General features: G+C 45.4%; 1 protein-coding gene across 1 annotated transcript in view; it reads right to left on the bottom strand.

Moving 5' to 3' along the window:
* The window catches only part of LOC121607607 (metabotropic glutamate receptor 8-like), a 110,102-nt gene that overhangs the window by 76,570 nt on the left and 8,746 nt on the right, over positions 1-24,786 (bottom strand). The gene's annotated exons all lie outside the window — the stretch shown is intronic.

Below are 24,786 nucleotides of genomic sequence, written 5' to 3'. Positions count from 1 at the left end.
TCGACTGTTAGCCGTCAGCGCCCGTCAGACTGCGCCGTGATTTACAAAACTCATAAAAAATCCAGAAAACAGTGTCAACAGTCTTCACACACACAGTTCAGACACAGTCAGTCATGAAACACTGAACACTTCCTGCAGATGTTTCACATTAAAAGCCTCGCGAGGCAAAGAGTATTCAGTATTCAGATCCAGTACTGCAGTACATGTCACATTCATCAAGTGTATTATCCCGTCCTGTTCCTTTAATCACAGGCTGATACAGAAACATGATGTCATCACATTTACACAGTTCATAACAGTGTTTTTTCTCATTTTTGCTCCTGTTAAAACATATTTGCTGTTAATTCAAACTTAAAGTCTTTAGTAGGAGGAGAGCTGAACACCAGCCAGACGAAGAAACGTTCTCACTCCAGAAAGGCACGTTTTGGTTTTTTTTGGTATTATTTGGATTTCTGTGCTTGTTGAAGTCTTACACGCGGCCACTAAGTGGAGGCAGGGATGTTGAAAGCATCGCCAGCAGCTGCTTGTTGAAGCGTTTCCAGTTTGGTTGTTCGGCGTCGCTCTCAAACATCCTGCAGTCTATTTGCTGAGATTTAAACAGCTCGAGTCCGAACCTTAAATCCCGACCTTCCTCGGCTTCCCGTTGTTCGGTTTCTTGTCGTGTGAACGAGCGAGGCGGATCAGGTCATAGATCCTGCAGCAGACAGGCCGACAGGCCCGGCGGGGCCGGATAATGGTCCTTTAGAGAAGGATTGAAGGGCTGATTGATTTCACTTCAGTCGGAGGCCGGCGCGTTGGGCCGAGCGCCGCCGGACGCCTCATCAGGATTCACAGAGGAGGAGGGAAGACGGACGGGCCGGGGGCCCGACAGCAATACAAACGTCGCTCAGCCCGACTGGCTCGGCGACAGGCGGCAAATTAAAGGCCTGCACTGCGAACACAAGCCTGAGCGAGCGCTGACGTTATCAGAGCGCCGCAGGTTGAACCATCAGACAGGAGCCGGACTCACTGATGAGTCAGACCTGCGTTCGTCGAGGCCGACACGTTCAGGTGAGTGTTTTATTATTGGACGCTTTATCTCCAGGACGACAACTCAGAAATAAATATCTGTAAATGTCATGTTTTTGTTGGGAGGACTAAAACTAAACTGTTGTGTTTTTTTTAAACTCTTACCTCAAAATCCACCGACTTCTTTCCTGAGACTCATTTAAACATTTAAAGTTTTAACATCAAAATTAATCTGTGGAATTACAGCTCTGGAAAGTGATGCATGAAACAGAAATATATGTTTAACAATGCGTACTTTGTATACATGTACTACAAATGTTCCCTCCTGAAAACCTCAGAAACTACTTTTACAGTTTTCTACTGAACGTTTCAACAGAAAATAAAGTCAAACATCTAATTTGGAGACAGACTAAAGCTACAAAAAGAGCAGAGAAGTAAAGCGTTCATGGAATTATTCTAACATTAATTAATGCTTTCAGCCAAAACGCATGTAAGCAGCAGCAGGACACACACACACACACACACACACACACACACACAGACACACACACACACACACACAGAGTTAGGCTAAAATAACTGCAGCTGTATGAGAATATAACGGGGACCCTCCATTAGCATTAATGATGCATTGTGGGCCGAAGAAACAGCTGCATCAGTGATTGATGCTCAGTCAGCTGGAGTCAGCTCCTCTTCTTAACACACAGCCGTCTCTCAGCGCTTCAGCCCGTTTAACGGACGTCAGTACCTGCATTCACTACAGATCGACCCATCCTGTGATTTGACTACGTGCAGTGAACAATAACTCTCATTCAGTTAATCGAGTCCGAGACGTCTACTCCCAGTCGGCTCTGACTGGACACCCCCGGAGGACGGGGACCAGCTGGTGGTGTTCTCTGGTGTGGAGCATCGACGCATCAGCGCAGAGAGACGACATCAGGAGCTGAAGAACAATGAGTGCGATGTGGTTTGTGGAAGGATCGGCTCGCTCTAGTGTGGAGTGATGGAGGAATCAAACCTGTGCCCCGCTGGCTGCTTCTGAAGGAGCCCCCACCTCAACCGGAGGACTGTACTTTAAATTAGTGGCCTAATTAGACACCCTGTTGATCATCTCACTCACATCTTCATCCTCACAACGCGCCATCACCGGCTCAAACACATCAGTGTGGAGTCACGCTGACGGTCTGAGGGGGGGCTGTCACTGTGTTTGAAAAGAGAAAACTCACTCCTCTCACTGTACTCAAGCTAGAATTTGGATTTTACCTCATCAAGGCTGAAAACATTAAAATAAAAAAACTCACAATGCTTGATTTTAAATTGTGGTGGAGGTCTCAAAGTTTCCTCATTAGTCAGGATTTTGGTGGAAATGTGTTTAAAACGAGCAGCAGGAGGTGATCGAGTGCAGAAAACACACATTCATGAAGCAGATCTGTGGAAACTCTGAGCTCACCACTTCCATTCTGTGTCATTTCAGAGGGAAACGAGCCAACACTGAGAGGAAACAACAGCTGCTTCAGACATGTCATAGAGAGGGAGGCTGAGAGGAACACGGAGCATCTGAACGTCCACTGTCCCACAAACTGAAACCAGCAGAAGGGACGTGTTCTCATCACATCACTGACAGTCTTTTAAGTAATTAACCAAAACGAGGATTAATTCACGTTTCACTTTTTTGAGCCATATTTGGACGGAAGCCTCGAACGAGAAGAGACCTGCTGCATAATTTCACCTGGGAGACGTTCAGCATGGCGATCAGACTGAAGCTGGAAGTACAGCGTCTCAGCGGACCTGCGCGCTGAAGGGTGTTCTGGGTAATCAGACGCTCAAACAGCCTCTCAGCACAACCTGTGAACCCGCGTGTGAAGCAAGCTGATTGGCTGATTCACCTCCAGTCCATAACGGTCACTGAAGATGTACATTTGGAGATTGTTTGCAATGTGGAGGGTGTCAGCACCAGCCCCCAGCGTCAGGACGTCTCAGTGGGACACACAGCTGAAGTGATCTGGACCTGGACGCTGGCCTGCCGTGAAGAGGCGAGCGGCGTGCTGATCGACGGCGTCCTGACAGCGCTCATTTGCCTCCACACCTGCACGGCCGCATCAGGCCTGGTCCCACGCCGAGGGCGGGGTCCTGTGGGCGGACGTGTTTGCACATCTTTACCTCTGAGGACACGTTTGCAGTTTTGTGCCGTCTCAGGGCGTTCACGGCGACAGTGACTGATGCTCGTCATCCCGCCGCAGCCTCGAGCTGACGACGGAAGAGGAAATCCATCCGAGGCGACAGCACACGTCCATCACGGCTCGCTCTGCGCTCTGATTGTCTTATTTAAAGTCAAGCTCTATTTACCGTCATCTGTCTCCTTCCTGGACGAGAAACAGCTTCGCCCTCGAGCTGAAATCCTACGACTCCCGCTGTCGCTGCTCTGCTTCTCTGAGGTTTCTCCCTCGCTCTGATCAAATCCAATTCAGCAAGAAGTCAGAATGACTCACTGCTGAGCTGAAGAGCTCAAAATAACTGTTTGCTTTTTTAATTAAACGTAAATAACTCAAAATAAAGATGTGTCATTGAATGCTCCGTGGGTCATTTAACTCCCCAGTGATTCTCAAGAAGGAGTCATTCTGTATTCTGTCACCTCCGAGTGCATTTATTCAAAAATACGACCCACGTAAAACTGCATTCTTTACCCGGAGCGGTCAGGAATACGTGGTTTCATCAGAGATCAGTCCTCACCTGCAGTGACACATATTCAGTGCTGCCTTTAAGAGCAGCAGGTCACCGTTTTATCAGCACTGTTAATATTTAATATCTGGGAGAGCTCCAGAGGCCTGTGAGGAGGCACCAGAGATGGAGGTCAGGACACTGAGTTAAAGACACGGCGAGCGTTGAGGGATTTTCTGGCCGGCTTTGTGGAGAGGCGCTGAGGAGCGTCACGCTGACAGAGCTTCAGATAATTCACAGATTCCTTCGCTTCCACATCCTCATCCTCATCTGACGTTCTGGAAAAACAAGCTGCATTCGTGACACTCGCGGGTTCATTCATTCATTTACTGATGACAGCTGGATAATATTTGACATATTGTTACGGTGGAAGGAAATATTCAAGATGCGGCATCATTACTGTCTTCAATAAGATTTGGCTCCATTATTTCCTGTAACACCATGAGATTCAGATTATCGACTAAATCTACATCCACTGTAAACGTACTAAAAATGGAGAATATCACGATGAGCTTTAAGTTTTGTTTTGAATCTGGCTTCATGTTTTGTAGGGATGAGCTCAATGAACAGTTTGTGAAATGATGCGTTCGGATACTTCTGGTATTTTAAACAGCTTCCTCTGAACTCATCACCAAACACTGATCAGTGATGCAAAAAGCAGCTACGAACCAGCAGACCTGTTTCTCACGTTACCTAACACATGATCAGTCCAACCGGAGTTATTTTTGATTTAATGACCCCATCAACTTTCCTCTAGCGCCACCCTGAGGACAAACTTCACACTGTTTGCTCCACTATTGTTTGAATGTTGGCACAGACCACATCAGAGTATTTTAAATAGCTTTCAGTACAGATTAGAGACTCAACTGTAAAACTGTAAAGACAATAAAACTGCACCAATTAATTCATCAATTATTAAAAATAATTACACTGATAAACCGCCATGGAAATGTAGGCTAATGGAAGGCGGGACAATATTAATAGTTTCTGTAACGGGACGATACAGCCTCAAGTCTGTTGCTCCAAATTCAGTGAAATTTAAAGACTCAGTTTCTGAGAGTAACTGTCCTGATTGGCTGATACGACCAAACAGCTGAGGAACAAAGGAACGTTTGAGGCTCTTGAAGGAAACCAGACCCTCACATGTCTCTGATGGTGCTCAGTGTTTTGGAGCACAGCACAGGAAACAAGGTGAACCAAGGTTTCATTAGAAAGATCTAAAACAAGAACTGATCCTCCATCGACTTCAGAGGAGGAAAATAAACTTCTGTTTGTTTTTTACTTCCCTCTGAAAAGACTCGAGGCGTCTCTGAACGTCACAGAAACCGTCAGATCACCAGAGAGGAAACTCGAGGAAACTCAGCTCGAGTATCAGCAGCGACAAAAACTCTGAAGAACCGCATTCAGCCGCTTTCATGGCAGCGTGTTTCAAAAAGGACACCACCAGAACCGATCCTCCATCAACATCAGAGGAGGAAAATAAACTGCTGTTTGTTTTTCTTCCCTCTGTAAAGACTTGTGTTTCAATAAGGACACCACAAGTTTCCACCATGATTCAACCACCAACTGAGTACAAGCGTGACGACATTCACGCTCACAAGAGGAACAATGACAACAAGTAGAAAATATTTAGTCCAAACCATAATAATCCACAGAAAGATGTTTTCTTCTTTCAGATTAGCAGGCAAACTACTCGTCTTCTTCTTCTGTGTTTCCAAGAAAAACATACAGACGGCCGCCATCTTGTCTCCAGTTACTCTGTAGAGTCTGTTTCAAATGACACCTCACTCGACCAATCACGATCTGCCACATGAAGCCTAGCAACCAGAGAGGCCAATGAAACGGAGGACATTCTTCTCTTCTTCCGTTTGAAGCTCGAGCCAATCGTAACAGACTTTGCAGATGACTGACGCTTCGAATAGCCAATGAAATTCAGAACACTCTGATAGGCCACTTCATTGGACTATTCACAGCTGGATCACCTCAAATCAAGGAACTCAGTGATCATGGAGATATTCTGCAGTTTGAAGAGATAAATATAGGAAATGGCTTTAATAAATGTTGATATCTGCAGATAAAAATATAGTAAATGACCTTTGTTTTTTGGAGGAAGCCTAGATATACCGTTAGAGAACACATGAAAATATTCAGTTTCTGTGGTGTTATCAGTTTTTATTGGACTACGGTAAGGCTTCATGCTGTGTGTTTTCCAGCTAATTAATCCCAGATCTAGTCACCTGTAAGCACCTATTTGCAAAGAAATACTAAGACTTAAACAGCTTCTGAAGAAACATCAGATCTATGTGAGGCGATGAAGAGGCGGAACGTCCCTCAGATTAATACATGAAACAGACAGACATTAAACGTGTCCATCTTATTTTCTGAACTATTTTCCAAAGGTTTGAGGTTTGACAGGAGCTCTCTTGATCTTCTACAGTCGTAGTTCATAAATAGGATTCATGCACCACCGCCTCCTTCTGGACTGAAGTGGAACTGACTCTGATTGACATGTTGCCAGGAAACACCGATACATTCAGATTTCTGGTGAGGACAACGGAGACAGATGCAGCGTCTGTGGATAAGTGTTGTCTCTTTCATGTACAGTACACTAATTCAGAGCATCCATCACAATAAACGTGTTCACTGACAACATTTTTTATTTGGTTTTCTACAATATTTTCTCATGAAATGTGTTTTAAAAACCTGCTTTTGTTGTCTGAAGCAAACCACACGCAGGACTCAGGATGTGAACTCTGGACTGGGTCAAACTCTTAAAGACCAAACAAACTGAACGTTTCCCTCACAGGAAAAAACCTTGAACGCATCATCCACAATCTTCACAGTTCAAACGGTAATCAGCAAAACAAATTAGACATGAAGACAGTTTCGAGGAGAACAGCTTGGACCATCAGCTGATCAGAATCTAAATCAGAATATTTTTTCCACTGACTGAAAATATCTGAAATATCAGCATCACTCCATCACACGGAGATATTAGACACGTCTGCTGCATCATTTTCGACTCATCCCCCCAAATTCAGCCTGACAGATTTAGAATATGTGGAAACTTTCCGATTTCCACTCGAGAGGTCGGTAAGTTTGCTGAGTTTGTAGAGATGTTGAACAGTGTGAAATAAATATCAGTAAATATTCAGGCCACATTATTCATCTGCCAGAGATCAGCTGACTGAACTGTCCTCCCACTCTCCGGGGTCCCGACGGAGCCGGCTGACTGTTTGGCATCCAAAAACCAGCAGATGCCAGCCCTCACCTGGCGTCAGCAGCGAGGAGCCGGAGCCTCTGCAAACTGCAAATGATGCCTGGTCTCAGCGGGCCGGCCAGCGTCCAGCCTGCCCGCTGAGGAGACAAACAACCGAACCATCCTCTCCACATCTCCTCCCTGCAGACTCTGTCCTCGTCCCTCTGGAGATGGCCAGCGCTCATCTCATCTCCGCCCTGTGGGGATTATGTAAAGTGCTCGGCTTTAAGGACGGTCCTTCAGTTCAGAAACATGTTCAGCACATCAGCTCGGTGGAGTGTGGAGGGCGGCTGCTGCATTATGGATATACAGTCAGATGTGGAAGTACGTATGTGGGTGTTCCTCGCCCTCAGACGGCGGAGAGTGGAGTGGTGTTTGAGGAGACGCCAACCCGAGCTGAAGCCTGTGTGCATTTCATGTGTGAACAGCCGATCTGCTGCCGTTAATGCCCCCCATCTATTTGGATTTTACAAAGGAGACATTCAGTTCTCTGAAGAGGTTCAAACTCAAGATCTGCATCGAAATCTGGATCTAACCTGATGGTGACACGTGGAAAAAGACAAAGTGCATGAACTTTGAGGAAACTCAGAAGCAGTCTGAAATAGATTCAAGGATAATTAGACCAGATCCAAGCTGCAGGATACAAGAGTGATCATGAAGACCTCTAATCCAAACCAACAGGATGGGACTAAACCAGACACACGTGAATCAACAAGTCCTCCAAATGAACACCACTTCATCATGGTGACAACAATAACCACCTGGTTTAAGCTCAGGAACAATCACAGTTAACAGAACGCAGCATTGACTGCAGGTCGGAAACAGAGGATAAGATAATAACTGTGGGGGGAGGGAGGAGCTGTCTCCCTCTGTTACAGTTTTCTCTTGTCTTATTGTGTTTTAACATCCACATAATTAAATGGTCTTCTTCATCTTAAAATAGCGCGCTGCATCGTCATGATGGCAGATTATCTGACGGTCGATGCATTTACTGGTTAAAGTGGAGACTTTCTGCTCTCGTGGTCAGTTTTTCTCACGGCGTGTTGAGTCGACGGGGAATAACCAACAGAAACAGTCTCTCTCTGACAGCAGCTGACAGCAGAAAGAGGCTCCAGCAGCCTTTTCTGCATTGTAAGTAGATTTTTACACATTTTTTTATTGGGGCCGTCCCACTTTAACACACCAGACTCTGACTGACCCGCTCGCTGACACACTTTTCTTATATGTTCGGACGGCTCTGATGATCTGACAGAGGACAGAAGAGCTTGTGGTTGAGCTTGTAAACATGCACATGTCAGATGCTAGACGAAAAAGTGATCACCAAAGTTATTGCAGTTCATCTTGAACTGAAGTCGACAGCTTTGTCAGAGCGGCATCGTGGCTTTGTTTGGGTAGCAGAAGAGCGAAAGACTTCCTGAAGTCAGCGCAACATCATAACATCATTTTTAGAATGAAATAAAACCAGTTCCTGGTTTGAACAGGTTGGTCACAGCTGTACTGGGATGGTGGTGAGTGTCTGTCCTGCAGAGAGGAAGGACGACAGCCCAGCTGAGTCAGCATCGCGGAACAAACATGATTACAAGAGCTGGAAAAACCCTGAAGTTCTGCAGACAATAATTAGCTTCACAGCTGTCTCACTTCATTAGAGAGTGAGACAGTTCATCAGAGAGACTTATCGTCGACACAGAGCCAGCAGGTATGAAGCCACGGGCGTCCGATTTTTTTCTGTCTTTGACAAACGACTGCACGAACCTTCTGGCGGCCTAATTGCAAAACGTGCTGATGCTGAAAAACATTAAGATATGAAAGAATCATCTCTCAGCACTGAGGTGAAAACATCATGAAAATACAGTTTAATCATTCCAGCAGCTCTTCATGCTCATCACACAGCCTGCGTGCCATCCTGAAAGAGGCCTGAATGAGATGTTTCTCTGTCAGTTCACCTTCACATGAGACGGGAGCGTTCTCAACATTCATCTTCATCCCTGCCGCTCATTAGCTCCAGCGTTAGCGTCTCCATGACAATTTTAATTTATGAGCATGTGAAGCACCTGCCTGCCTGCTCCTCCTGAAATCTATCCATCCTGCTGATGGAAGCCTCCGTCAGGTCGCTTTCTCCGCTGTAATGATTATCTGGAGCTGCTGCTTCGGCTCGTCTGGACAGGAAGTCATTCGGCTCGGTCCAGACACTTTGCTCCTTCTGGGGAACGTGACCAGTTTAGAAAAACTCTTCCGTGATGCCTGTTGCCATATGAGCATTAAGCGGTTTTGCATGATTACCCTCATTTACTCAAAAATGATCCCATGTTTAGTCTCGAATAGTTCATCTGAACTACAGAGAAAACCAGGCCTCTGTTTGAAACAGACTTGCATTAAAGACTGGGCTGCTGATTCATCTTTTGGTGGGTTTCTGACACTGCGTGTGCAATAATAAAAAAAAGTTATTAATTGCTTTTATTGATCGTCTTACTTCCATTTGGAGGTGGATCATACAGTAAGTTCTGGAACTATGGCAAATATGATACTTTGGGAGATATGAACAAGAAGTATAATGTTGCCATGGAGCCAGTTAGCTGTGGGCTACAATTTGAGTCCATTTAATCCATCAATGAGGGTTTGACAAAATATTAAAAACCCCTCTCATCAGAAATCTGTTTACACTGAAGGTTGGATTTATTTTATTTTATTTAAACACCAAGATTTCAGTTTTCAAGTTGTCTAGAACTGTTTCGTTCATTAATAGTCTATTAAGAGAAAAGTACTGGTAAACTTTTTGACAATTGAGTAATAGGCTATGTCAGCTGATACTAGCCTACCCAGATGAACTGGTATCAGTCAATATGTCAGCCAATAAACAGCAAGAAACTCTGTCTGAGGTCATTTAGAAACAGTGTCCTCAGTACAGCTGCTACAGCTCAGCCTGTCTTAAAGAAATCAGCTGATATATCTGATCATCAGATTATATCAGATATTGATTAAATATAATATTGATTAAAAATATTTGGAAGCTGAAATGACTGATGGTCCAACAACACATGCAGTTTCAATACATCAACTTGAGCTGTGGGGAATTCTAACGCACTTTTTTCACTATCAAACCCATCATCATCATCATCATCATCATTGTGCCTGTCAAACCTGTGCTCTTCCTCCTCATTCGCTGCTGGGTGAAGATTAGGACTTTGGATATATCTTCAGCAGTGAAGTCCGCCTCGGTCTCCAGAGGAAACGGGCAGTTCCTCTGGATGCTCGGTTCAATACAGCTGATTGCTGACCATTCTTTAACTGACAATAGGCTCCAACCACAGGCAGGTCTAATTGTGGGGTTTTTGGGGCGACTGTGAGGCAGAGCCGAGGCTCATTATGTGTGGGCGATTGCTGGATTTCAGCAGGTTTGGAGGGTTTGCAGAGGAAGGAAATTAGCACCTTTTACAGAGAAACAAGGAAATGTTAAATGCAGTGGGGGTCTTCACATTTCAAGTAAAAATAACCTGCAGGAAAACTTGTCGACGATCTGATCTGAGCACAATGGCCATTTATTTCCACACTTTTTCTCACAGATTTTTTCATTTAATTGGCAGGAAATATGTCGGCCCTGAAACTACGGAGTGAAGGCCTCTGGAGCCGCTAACTAACTATCAGAGAGAAATCCTTCAGAGGAAACACAAAGGAGAGCTGAACCCTGAACGGCAGCAAGGGGGGGCGAGTCTGGGCGACAGTGAAAAATTCATCAAATTCATCTCTAAAACCTGAACCAAAGGGTGGACAGACTGACCGACATGTCTGGTCGCTCACAGCCTGCTGTCCACTCGACTAGAAATGTTCACTCTTTTGCTTTGGTCGTGATCATTCTTGCATTTTCTTCAACAACTACAACCAAAACGTTTTACGACGCAACAGAGGCATTATTTTATTATTAACAACGTTTTCATCATTTATGCTAGCTGTCCTGTTAGCCAAACCGGTCTTTGTGTTAGAAAAACCTTCACTTTTTTCTTGTTAGCTAAACATTCCTTATGCTAGCAACAAATTCGCTGCTAGCTAAACTGGTCTTTGTGTTAGCAGAACCTTCACTCGTTTCTCATCAGCGGAACTTCCTTTATGTTAGTCAAACCTCATTTTTCCTGTTTTAGTCTTTACTTTCGTCTGTCGGCAAACTTCTCATATTTCCCTCCAGAGCAGCCGATGATATAAACAAGACGTCCTCCTCTCCTGTTAGCTGAGCATCCGCCGTGTTAGCAAAAACTTCCTGTTAGCTAAACTTTTCTTTCTGCTAGCGAAGCCTCGTTGTTCCTCATGTTCCTTGCTGTTCAAAGTAGCTAACAGTTAGCTGAAACTTCCTCTTTCCTGTTTGCTAAACTTTGAACTTTTTGAGTCCTGCCTGGGCAGGGACAGACAGGCTGAGTGGACTGGTTATAGTGGGATGCAGAGGCTGAGTGGACTGGTTATAGTGGGACGCAGAGGCTGAGTGGACTGGTTATAGTGGGACAGACAGGCTGAGTGGACTGGTTATAATGGGACAGACAGGCTGAGTGGACTGGTTATAGTGGGATGCAGAGGCTGAGTGGACTGGTTATAGTGGGACGCAGAGGCTGAGTGGACTGGTTATAGTGGGACAGACAGGCTGAGTGGACTGGTTATAATGGGACAGACAGGCTGAGTGGACTGGTTATAGTGGGACAGACAGGCTGAGTGGACTGGTTATAGTGGGACGCAGAGGCTGAGTGGACTGGTTATAATGGGACGCAGAGGCTGAGTAGACTGGTTATAGTGGGACGCCGAGGCTGAGTGGACTGGTTGTAATGGGACGCAGAGGCTGAGTGGACTGGTTAAAGTGGGACGCAGAGGCTGAGTGGACTGGTTATAATGGGACGCAGAGGCTGAGTGGACTGGTTGAAGTGGGACGCAGAGGCTGAGTGGACTGGTTATAATGGGACGCAGAGGCTGAGTGGACTGGTTATAATGGGACGCAGAGGTTGAGTGGACTGGTTAATATACGCACTGAGAGACACTGAGTCTGATCCATTAAAACACACTGAGTCCCTGTTGGACAGGTGTCCGTCTTCCTGCAGTCGGTCCATTTCATCTGACATCCCATCGCTTCCTGGGAGGCAGTTTAACAGGATTTATGGGACACTTTTCGTCCTGCTGATATTTTTTGGTCAGCTCGATGGTTTTCCAAAGCTGGGCTTCTCCTCCTCAAGGACTCTGTGAAGTGGGCTCTCCATCCTCCATCATTTTGTAATTATCAGGGAGGGGTCGATGGCCGAACATAAAGTGATGTCGCCCTGCAGTAAATCCCGCTGGATAGAGATCGACAGACAGAACGAGCGAGGAGGGAAAACAAGTCGGTCGGCGGGGTCGCCGATCGACAGGAGCGTCAGTTTGCCTTTGACGTCATTATGAGACTCATCTCGAGGAGTCAGAGGCTCAGTGATCGTCCATCAGCCGAGGAGCTGGAGCGGCAGGAGGGTTTCAAATAGCTGGACCGACGTCGCCTCGGCTGGAATTAGATGCATGCAAACATTTCTGCTGATCTTTTAAAAGCAATAATAATCAGCAGATGTGACCTCAGTGCAGACAGAGGATGAAGAGGATGAAAACACCCACCTGCTTTCCATAAAAACTGAAAATCACGAGCACAATAACAATAAAATACAGCTGCGTCGGCATCTCTCAGTTCAGATGAAGAACAAACAGAGGAGGAGAAGGTGGACAAATGAGGTTTTTCCTCACACAACGTTCTTCTGCAGCCCTGTTTTCCACTCCCACCGAGCTCCGCGACCCCCCACCGCCCCGCTTTTAAAGGATGTTCGAGTCGAACACGACTCACAGCTTCACACCTCTTACAGAACGCACAACAACGCTGAAGTGGAAAATAATATAACACAAGAGGAAGCTGCCGAAGGGCTGCACATGTTTCCAGTGCATGGAGGCGTGAGTGTCGGGTGGTGAGGGGGCTGCAGAGCCCCCTAAATCATGCATGATCGAAAACACTGGCTAATATAAATAGTTAAAGCTAATGTTTCCCCCCGTTTCTACTTGGATATACAGATGTAGCACGCTGGTGTTAAACTGATGCCAGTTACAGCAGACTGAGGTGTTTTTCAATCAGTCTATCAGGGCTCTGATCACTGATCACTGATCAGTTTCTGTGGCTGCTTCCACAAACAGTATGTTGCCGTTATGTCGACAGAATATGATCAAGTTGTATATAAATGTAATTTCTGTCCTCCTGCTCGCTGTGTGGACTGAAACTCGTTTGTCACAGGAAGACATTGAAGTCTCTGTCGGATGAACCTGATCTGAGTCAGTCTGCAGGTTTTGCTGAGGGTCTGAAAATGTTTTTATCCTGGAGAACAAACTGAAATGCCACTGAAATGCCACCGCTCTGCTCTTTATATTCGGCTCGTCGTCGGAAAGCGGCGCCTCGTCCTCGTCTCAGCTTTTTTCTTAATGATGCGTTTTAAACGAGCGGCAGCGACGAGCAGGTCAGAGGTCAGTTTAAAGGAAAATGGGCCACGAAAAGCTGCGTGATCTCTGCAGATTGTCAGCGTGACTCGTGTCGGGAGCTGACGCAGGAAGTGACATCATGTACAGGTAAAGTGCCCTTTAGCAACTTACTGCTGTGATTGATCAGAGATTCAGGAAGAAGAATAAAAAGGTCACTCGTTTCCTGTTTTAAGAAGCAAGTTTTGACGAGCAAAAATTCGGCCAAAACAGTCAGACTTTTACTAAAGTTCCTCTCCAGGTGTTGATTTAACCCTGAAACACTCATCTCTGTTTTACATCTTTAGAAGGTTTTTCCATGACAGAAATGCCTTCATGCCTGTCACTGGCTTAGATGTAGCCTTACACCTTCGCTGACATGTAGTTTGCTCCACCGCTCACCTGCAGCTTCGACTCCGCTCATCCAACACTCAAACCTCATCATCTGACGAAGGGCTCTGAGTAACGGGTCTTCGTCAAATCCCCCCAGAGCCACAGAAAATGTCCCGTCAACATCAGTCATCACTCATCGCGTCCCTTGGCAGGCTGAGGTCGGCTGACATCACCTTTGGAGGCAGTCAGCAGGCAGAAAATAAACCGACATCCGACCAACATGTCGGCTCGGACTCGCTGTGTGTGCCACCAGGTGAGGGGTCGCCCCCCCTGCACGAAGATCCTGCAGGAGGTGAAAGGGACAGGTGTGAACGGGTGTCCTGAAAACACCTGGAAGTCGGCCTCTGCGGTTCGGTTTGCAGCAGTTTGTGACACATCGTTGAAAAGCTGATCTGATTGGTGCAGCAGGTCCAATCAATGCTGCCAACACACGGACAAACGATTCCAACACTCACTCAGCTCGCTGCTGAAGTCTCATCGTAATCCACCGACGGCAAAGGTCCAGATGAATCAATCAACACCTTACTTGACCAGAGAGCACCCCCCATGTCATGTCCACAGCCAACAAGAGCCAACTAGAGTCCGTGCCTGCCCAGAGATCAAACCAGCTGAATATGAAGATGAGCGCCACTACATATAGGAGGATGCTGCTTCAGTGGGTAAATAAGGAGGTGGGTGTCAATAAGGATATTACAAAAGGTTTGTACTGATAAATGTAGTAAAGTGCCTAAATATGAAGACAGACCGCCTGAATATAAGTATGGTTGGCCTTAACATAAATATAAACACAGTTTTATCTGGATGAATGTAGTAAATGAGCTTTTTTGGACAAAGCACTTGTTATTGAACTTGGACTGGGGTCAGACTTCATTCTGTGTTTTCAGCTAAAAGTCCCAGATACATCATCTGCAGGCATCTGTTGATAAAAAATGTTCAGGTGGAAATAAAAACCTACATTACAGCAAACATTTGAAGAGGCACCAAAGCCACGCATGGACTCCACAGGGCTCGCTAACGGCTTCCAGGTCACTTCAGGTGTGCCTCAGGTGTTTTATTCTGCAGGAATGGTAGTCCTTAGAGCCTGATGGTCACATCAGAAACATCCCTCCCTCTCAGAGTCGTAACTCAGTCACATCTGAACACACAGACATGATGCACATACCGGAGATTCAGTGAGATTCACACATCCTGAGGACATCATTATCTCTGTGGACATCGTGAATAAATGTCTATAAATCAGCTTAGAGAAAAAGACAATCCTCATAACTCCAGGACCTGAATCATCACGTTCTTCAGTGTCAAAGTCCTCCACTGATTGTTGTCTGGGTACAATACAGAAACTACTAATAACTAAACTGGCATATGGTTCATAGTGCTGTTTTAATTAGTGCCAAGATTTTAATTAACTAAAAAAAACAAACTCCAGTTGTAGTTCTTAGTGTAAGCCCCCATGGTGACATTACATTAGATTAGATAAGATAAGACTTTATTAATCTCACAATGGAGAAATTCACTCTTACAGAAGCTCTTCAGAACACACAAGGGGGGGGGGGGGGGCAAACAGCAAATGGAGGTGCAAATAAGACCAATAAGGGTGCTAATAAGAACATACAACGCACATTAATTACACTTCCTCTTTTCCTGTTCCCCAAGGCATCATGGGAGCTGTAGTTCCAAAACTTAGAGCATCATTTTCCCCCAATACAAAAGACAAAGAATACATATCAAAACACACGTTAATCAGTGAGCTTTAGACGTGTTAGTCTAAAGTTTGAACCGAGCCAGGCTAGCTGTTTCCCCCTGATTCCAGTCATTATGCTAAGCTAGGCTAACCACATCCTGACTCCAGCTCCACACCAAACACACAGACGTGAGACATTCATCTACTCATCTCACTCTCAGAAATAAAGACAATCAGCTGCTTCTGCTTTTTCTAACGCGCTGCAGAACCGGACTGACGTCGGCTGGACGTGAACTGTCGGTACACTGAGTGTCTCTAGCTGTGTGACAGCGTGATGACAGGCAGCAGGTTTTCAACTGATCTGCAGTCAGGCGGGAGGATCGCCCCGAGGAGGGGGAGGACGGTTAGCAGGCCAATCGGCAGCGCGGAGCTGTCAGGATCAATGAGCGTCAGTGCTGAGGGAGAGCTGCAGAGGATGATGGGACGGAGAACAGATATGACCTGCGACCAGCAGCGAGTCCTCATTGCTGAGACACGTCTTTAAACTTAATATCAACAGCTGAAGTCGAAGGCGTTAGCTTCCTGAGCTCAGATTAGGAAACCAAACATGATCAATTTAATATCAGACGTTCTGAGGTTACAGCCTGAAACAGGAGATGAACTACTGAAATATTGGACTCTTATATTCTTCAGAGAGGTGACAGACGTGACGTGATGACAATAGAAGAGTGTTTCCATTTATAATCTATAATATTCTGAAATTAGCCTACAGTTCAATTCCAAAAAAAGGTATCTCTCTACTATACAACTCACTTTTCCACGCCACTAATTAAAACACACTTTATATTTAAGAAAAATGGGAAAGAGAGGCAGGAATTAGACTTTCTGAGGAGGATTGGGGGGAGATATGCACTTTTCAATGGTCTTCAACCAACTCCATGGACTGGAGAGACCACTGTTGGAAAAATGTTATTCGATATTTTAAGACTCCATGTCAAGAAAAATACAAGAACACAAATTTGGAGACAATGTGGTTCCCCAGAGGCAAACCATTTTCACATATTTTGGGGCCACCCCAAATTGAAGCGGTACTGTGAGTGGCACTCACAACACATTAAACACAGTGTTCAAGTGTCAAATGCCCTTCAAATTGAACATTTATATTTGGGTCATGTTGTGTGCTTGAAACTAAGGAGGGACAAAAGGCTGCTTCAGGCTCTTCTGGCTGCAAGTGAAAAATCCATCACCAGGAAGTGGTTAGATCCAAAATCACCTACAATCGAGGATTGGCATGGAACAATTCTGGAAATATAGAAAATAAATGAATAAATATATAAAAACTGACCTACTGTCTGAGAATTCAGAAGGTTAAGTTTTATCGAATTTGGGAAAAATGGACTGAATTCATAACCTCGACTCAAACAGACTTCATATGATCCCTCTGAAGGTGTTGTTTTGTTTTTGTTTTTTTTTTAAACTTATGTTAATTAAACATCTAAGATGGAAATAACAATGAGCAGCCTCCTCCACTTCACTGTATATAGTTGTCTTTTTAAAATACGTTGATGCATAAACCGCAACTACGCAGGCTGTAAGCAAACGGGTTGAAGAGAGAGTTTAATGTGTGTAAAGGTGCTCAACTGTTCACATTTTGTGGAATATACAAGGACATGTTCTTAGGAAAGTGACAATGGACGCTCACGATGGATCAGAAGGACTGTCCCTTATCACACAAACTGTCTTTTGTTGACTCGAATTGCCTTCCTGTAAATGGTTGCACAAACAGGAAAAGGACTGTGGTAATTACCATGTTTGTACTACTGCACTGTTGATTTTAAAGGAAAATGCCTTTTAAGAGCGTTTCATCGCTCTGTTTAAATCAGAACATGAAAATTACTGAACGTTGCATTGTTGAAGATTTTCAGCTTCTGCTTGAGAAAAATGTTCCTGAAACCTCAAAGTTTCAGTGTTCGAACATCTTGTTGGCTGTCAGTCAGAGCTGTGACCAGACCTGTGCAGATATAAAGTTCATGACTGGCTGCTGTCACTTGGATATTACTCAGCTATTTCCTGATGATGTGAAACTATCACACTACAACCGTGAGAGGTCCAGAATACTCCTCGAAGATCAGAGGTAATATCTTCTGGAATAAACCTGTCAGGTTGGTCGTAGCCCCCAATAGCCTTGAACAGACTGAGATAACGCTCCAAAGTTCAGAATAACCCAGAAAAATCCAAAATAAATCAGTCTGAAATAACAATAAACAAATTCTGGAGAAAGTCAAGGCTAAGCTAAATCTGGGATAATCACACCAAAATAACTCTGAGAAGACAGCCAGGACAGAAAAAGAAGAACTTGAAAAGTCTGGGATAAAACTATGAAGCCTAGAATTAGCAGAAAAGTCAAGAATAGCCCTGAAATCGTCTCAGTGAAACAGGGATAATCCTGGAAAACAAGCCTTTCAGATCGGTCTGATGAGTCCGCCTCTGTGGAGGGTTAAACACAGTATTTCTGCAGACTCAGCTTGTAGAGTCCAGCTCAGATTTTCAGCTCTTGAACCCGTGAATGTGGCTCCGTCCAGCAGGCGGCTCACAAACAGCGAGCCCCACCGTGGCGGCTCAGTGTCGGCAGACGCCTGTCAGCGAGCATCACGTCCTGCGGCAGGCGGGGAGCGCCGTCCTCCCACAGCTTAACCCCAAAATGTCACGCTGACGCCGGCCTGCCGCCGACAGACGCGAAGAGGCGATCCGAGGAGCCGGTTGACGCTAATCTGGAAGAACAACGTTAGCGACGACATGCTGTGACATCATCATCCCGAGGCTCGGACAGAAACGACGCAACACGTCCTGATTTTGACCCGGCGTCCCGCGACCATTTGCGGCCTGCAGCGGGAAACATCAGGATTCATGCGTGTAGCAGCTCAGCGCAGCGCACACATGTGGTGTGACTGGTGCTGCGTTCAAGGCCAGAGGAATCCAGAGCAGATCAACAAAACTGAACACACATGAATGCATCTACCGACCTGAGGCGAAGGAATCCGTCAGATAAGTGACAGGAAGAGATTCAGGCACAATCAAAAATCTAAATTATTCTGTGGATCACACAGCACCCAATGCTAACAAGTGAAGAACGGCTCTGAAATATAAGAAAGAACAAAAAGTCAGAAGTAATCCTGAAAATTCAGGAATAAACCTGTTAGAATTAGTGCGAGTCCTGAATCTTCACTTAAAAGTCTGCACTAAACCTGAGATGTTGGAAATAACCCTGAAAATGTTGAAGGGAAAGTCCAGAATAAAAATGAGTCTAAAATAATCTGAAAAATTCTGAAAAAAAAAAAAACAAATAATATAATTTGCAATTTCCAGAATAATCTTTTTGAAATAAAGAATAAAGTCAAGGCTAATCCTGAAAAATCAGGGATAACCACAAGAAGACGTTAATGAAACAGAAAAACCCTGAACGTCAAGAACCGCCCTGAAATCACTTCATTTAAATAGTCAGCCTGAGAGTCGGGAATAAACAAGCAACAAATCTGGAAACGCTGGAATAAATCTGATAAAAAAAAACACCTGAGAAGACAGAAATAACCCTGATAACTCTGAAAAGTCCAGAATAAGAGGTCACACACGATAATCACTCTCATGAAAAGTCTTCGGTAGCTGAGAAAGGTAAGACGACACTAATGTCAAATTTATTTTAAATCCAATGCGACAAAATTGCAGCCTGACACTCGGACTGACTTTCATTTTGTTTCACCCCGAAAGTCAAAGATGATCCTCAGTTGTCGAGAATAAGCCGTATGACATCCACAACAAACAGAAGCAGACAGCTGACTGTCCTCTGCGTCTTCCTGATGAAGTCAGTTAAGGAAACAGAAAAAATCACAAACAGAATAAGAAGAAGAAGAAGCAGGATAAAAAAAAACAAAAAAAAAACAGGGGGGACACGGTGATTAAACCGTCACTGAAGGACCCGTCCAGGTAATAGCCTCCTCCGCACAGGAAGAAAACCATTTAGCTGGAAGCCGGAGGCGCGGCGGGGCGAGCGGTGATTTGTTTGGAAGCTCTGGAAAACGCTGTTAAAAGGTTTCGTCTCTGTTGTTGAATTACTTTGTCTTTTCCTTCCCTGAAGCATTTTTTAATAAAAAAGAATCAGACAAAGGACAGACGCAGAAAGGTCTGTTAACAACCACCAGAGCTGCTGTCCAAACCCACAGAGTGTGTGTGTGTGTGTGCGTGTGTGTGTGTGTGCGTGTGTGTGTGTGTGTGCGTCTTGTTTGGTGAAGACACATGAATCCTGTCATCCTATAGAGATTCAGACCTGCAGCTGTTTCTTCAGCCTTTAAAATGTTAATCTGCTGCTGTCAGACCATCATTAGTTTGGTTTTTTTCTTCAGTTTGCAGTTTTTTCCAAAGCCTCATAAGTATGAAGGAGTCTTCTTCAGGAAGCCAGCAGGGACCTGAGCCTCAAACCGGCATCGGACTGTCAGCAGTCGTGTCAGAAATGATCACAAAACTGCTGCAAAGTGTCAACATGTCTGTCAGCCGAACAGGCAGAAGGGTTTAAAGTCAACCTGCCACCAGGGGGCGTCCAAACAAGCGTTAGAGGCTACAGCGATGCTAGTGGCACTGTGAGGCCTCGCTTCAAGATAAATGCTAACATGCTTACAGTGCTAACATGATGATGGTAAGCAGATATGCTTACCACGTTCACCATCTTTAGCATGTTAGCATGCTAATGTTTGCTAACTAGCACTAACCACAAAGTATAACGGTTGAGGTGAATGTCATTAATCTGCAGGTAACTGGTCAGAAATACTGCACTATAAAAATACTCTGCTACAAGTAAAAGATGTTTAAAGGTACAAAAGTATTGGAGCGAAAGTATCAAAAGTAAAAGTACCACAGAATGGCCCCAGTCACTGCTATAGTAATATATGATTGGATTACTCATGTATTAGCCTAATACATGTGTATGGTACTTTCATGTTGTTGCTGGTTGAGGTGGACTTTTAACTAATTAATATACAGCTGGGTACTTACTGTTCTGTTGCAGACAAGAGACTTTTCGTCAAATCAGAACAACATCCAGGTATTTACTTCAGATTTTGCCTTTGTTCACATGCTGCACACGACGTGCTACATTTTGGCCAAATCAGAGCTTATTATTTGTAAGGCGGTTTCGAATACAGCCCAAGAAAAAAAAGGTAGCTTCCAGGTAGGAATGCTCGTCGCTGCCCTCTGGTGGTTGGGAGTATTTATCCATAACTACAGTGTAGCTCAAATTTGACGATGTCTATGGGGCGCTGTGCCGCAACAACACTGAGATGATACGTCTGTGCGTGTATTAAATAGAGAATCAAAACATTTAAAGTAGGTTTTTCTTCCTAATAACTAATTAACTTTATATGCTGTAATTCAACTACTTTAGGGAGAAGTAACTATTAACTGTGACTTATTACTAATTTTCAGTAGCTTACACTGATCGTACACATCGATCATTCTGACTGCAGCTTTTCTCTGTTTTATATCATCGTGAACTGAACAGCAAATCTTTGAACTGTTGGTCGGACAAAAAACATCTGAAGACTTTGGACTCTGGATCAGCATGTTTTCACGTTTTATAGACTGATTAGATTGAGAAAAAATCAAAAAAGCAACCAGAAGATGAACTAATCGGTGTCCTCCCCGCTCTCTCAGATACACCTGGCAGCTCCGAGTGGAGAATAAAAAGCCTCTCCACAGCAGTCTGAGCTGCTGACAGCAGCAGAGAGGAAGAGACGAGTGTCGGAGTGTGGAGGAAACACAAATGAAGCATGAAGTGTGCGCAGAGACAAGAGGAGAAGAAGAAGAAGATGGCTCCTCCACTTATGAACGAGCCTCCCGAGATGACAGCTCCTCCTCTGACCGACTCGCTCATGCAAAAAACGATTTCCATCCGCAGCCAAATAAATGTCAGGTTACCGTCTGCACTCGTCAGCGTCGCTTCTCGCTGTGACTCAACGCGCCGCACGTCACCGTCGCGTTTCACAACATGTCAGTGACGAGAGCGGGGCCTCGGGCTGACCTGGAAAACCAGGGAGCGAAGAGGACGACGAACAACCACCACAAAAACTGCTGCCTGTGAGCCTCCGAGCAAGGCGCCTCACCTCCGAACCGCTGCAGGGGGTTAGAGGCGACATTTACACCAACTGAAACACCTCCAGCAGCACGGAGACGGATTCAAATACTAGTGACTCAATGCATCAGCATGCCTACAGCCACGGTGCTAATGTGCTAATGTGTGTGGGGGGGTGGGGGTGTCACAAAAAAGTCAAGATTTCTTCAATTTAATTTCCTGCATTAATAAGGCACATATTTATCAGCCTAATAACACGTTATAATGACATTGCTTATCAGATTTTCCATAATCATGATAATCGGCTACTAAAAAAAAGCTTTATTATGCATGAACCCTCCTGACAGACACACAGACACCTGCTACATAAGGATAGATACTGTTTTTGCATATATATGAATAATAAAACTATCTTTGGCATTATCTTAAACAGTGCTCCACTCTATTTGTCAGAGATTGTGATTACACATGATTATCTGTAAATCGGATACAGGTTCCCCTAAAACATTCAGAGCCTGTTTTTCTGCCCTGCAGTACCTGCAGATCTTCCTTGATCCACATCTTTATTTATAATTCCACCTCTGTTAATCCTGTCTGTTTTCACCTGCATACAATACAGCTGAACACATCATGAAATTAGTGCATCCTGTGCAGCTCGAAAGAGCAGAAACAACCGAGGCTTCATGTTCAGTCCAGGAAGCTGATCCTGATCCTGATCCTGGTCCTGGTGGAGAACAAACACAGATCAGGAGAGAAGCTTTCTAAACTTTTTTTCTTTCCACATCTCCCGACTGAAGCCAGAATACACCTGACAAAACACCTGTCCAGCTTCAAAGTGCTGCAAACATCTGCTAACATGCAGAATAAAAGCCTACAAACATGCTAGGGATCCAGCAGCCAGAAATTAGCATGCTAGCATGCTCATAAGTTAGAAGCTAAGCTAAGGCATGATGCTTACCTTTTCCATCATCTTAGTTTAGCTTGTTACTAACAGGCTAACATTTCAGTCTGACTGCTAACCGTTAGCCACGAGCATGGCTAAAAAGCAGGAAAACTGAGCATGACGGAGAACAGACTGACTCGGCGGTGTCCTTTATCACATCAAACAGTGACAAAGCTGAATTGTTTTATCGCCTCTTCATCCTGCAGCACAGACACACGGTGACTGACAGGACCCCCCCAGGAAAACTCCACCGACTGTAACCACAGAGCAGATCCAGGAAGCAGCGGGAGACGGCCTGAGATGGATCGGCTGGTGGTGATGAATGAGCTGCAGTAGCTCTGACATTGACAAGGACGTGAGACAAAGCATGTCAAAGTCCCACAGGAGGAGTCCAGTTCATTGAGATTTTCCTCTGAAACTAAGACGAGGAAGAGGATGAGACAGACGAGGAGCAGGGACGGTTTACAGGTCAAAGATGTCGAAATTTCCAGATTAAGAGTTGATTTGGGAGAAAAAGTCTACGACACATTACTGCTGTGACAAGGTATGACCACCAGGGGGCACTAAGGCCAGACATTTTCAAATCCTACACAGTGCGTCTTTATGTAACACCAGAACCAACAGTCAACATCGTGACCACGATCGTTCCCAAACCGGATCAGACTACATGAATCCAGCCCCGTTCTGTGAGGATTTTGTTTGACGAGCTGCAGCTTTGTGGCCAATAATAAACGACACGGCGCCTCTACCCGTCTGGTTTGACATGCTACATGACCTGCCGTGCAGCCTCTGGGACGCCCCCACGATAGCCCAACAAAAAGTCAAGCGTGTCAGACACACCCAGAGTGGTATCTCCCATGATGTGCTCCTTGGCACTGACCAATCAGGAGTCCTCTCCAAAGTGCAGTCAGGTAACTAACGTGGCGGAGAGGAGGAGGAGGAGGAGGAATCCACAGCGTTTTTTTCTTTTTTCGCCGCGCCAGCATCACACACAATGCTTCTGTCACTGTGACTGACAGTTGCTTCAGCCGCCTCTGCGATGACCTCTGAACCGGTGCGTGATCATGAAATAAGACGTGATTGGTCGGGGTTATACGTTCAGCCTTGCTTGTCACTCGACCAAGACACGGCGAAAGTGGCCCTGCGACGTTAGATCCGACACCGTCAGCAGAACAAAAAACATTGTGCTGTGTGATCCCGGCATACGGCATGTGTTTATTATTGTAACCATGGCAACAAAGCTCCCCTAAACTTCACGAAGGAAGAAGTTTAACCCAGAAATTTCCCTAAACTTCAAAGGACTTAAAGTCCCTAAACTTAATCAACATAACAATGTGAAAGGAGTCGCTCGTGGTGATGAGCCCCCGGAGAATCACCGCAGGAACCTGCAGCTCGCCTCGGCTTCACGGAGCTTCAGAGCGAGTTTCTGCAGCAGACAGCCGCTTTCAGGGAAGAAGCTCTAAAAACCCACCAGCTCATCAGCAAACAGCAGACAGACACAAGCTAGTGAACACAGCGCAGCATTTAGCAGCTAAAGAGCCGGATATTTCCCTCAGGAGCTGGTGGAGACCAAAGACAGAGCTAAAAGAGAGTAAATATCAAACTTAAATTCAGCAGATGGCTTTGAATGAATGACAGTGATGCTCTGTGCTGCTGTGTGTGAAGAAGTAAAAGCCAATAAAACAGCCTGATTTCACCAGTGCTTCAATCAACCAATCAACTCAACATGGCGTTACAGGTGAAAGGTCGGTTACAGACGGTTCAAGCACCTCCGAGCAGCAGCGGAGTGTTGGAGCCTGAAGCAGGTCAAAGGTCGCCATCTCTGTCCCGACTGCTGTGACTCACGGCCGAGGGTTTGTCCTGAACCAGATCCAGAATAACAGTCTGAGGAGACGGAGGAGGGGTCACGATTGTTCGCGTTACGTAAGCGGACGCCTGCAGGGCTCCCCCCTGAGGAGGCTGTTAGTGACGCTTAGATTCACCGCAGCCGGCCGGGCGGTGAGATCTGCAGGAAACCGACACAACCCGAGGAACGAGCTGCTGAGGGTGGAGCAGCACGGGAGGCGGCCGGTGCCCCTGTCCAGTTGAGACGATAAAACAATCTGAGAGACGGAGACCGAGGAGGAGGAGACGCGACCCCTCCTGTCCTCGTCCAGCCTCCGTTTGTCTTCGTCCAC

This window comes from Chelmon rostratus, chromosome 6, assembly GCF_017976325.1.
Source record: "Chelmon rostratus isolate fCheRos1 chromosome 6, fCheRos1.pri, whole genome shotgun sequence".
Lineage (NCBI taxonomy): Eukaryota > Metazoa > Chordata > Actinopteri > Chaetodontiformes > Chaetodontidae > Chelmon > Chelmon rostratus.
Note: the sequence above shows the minus strand (reverse complement) of the source record. Positions and strands in the feature narration are given on the sequence as shown.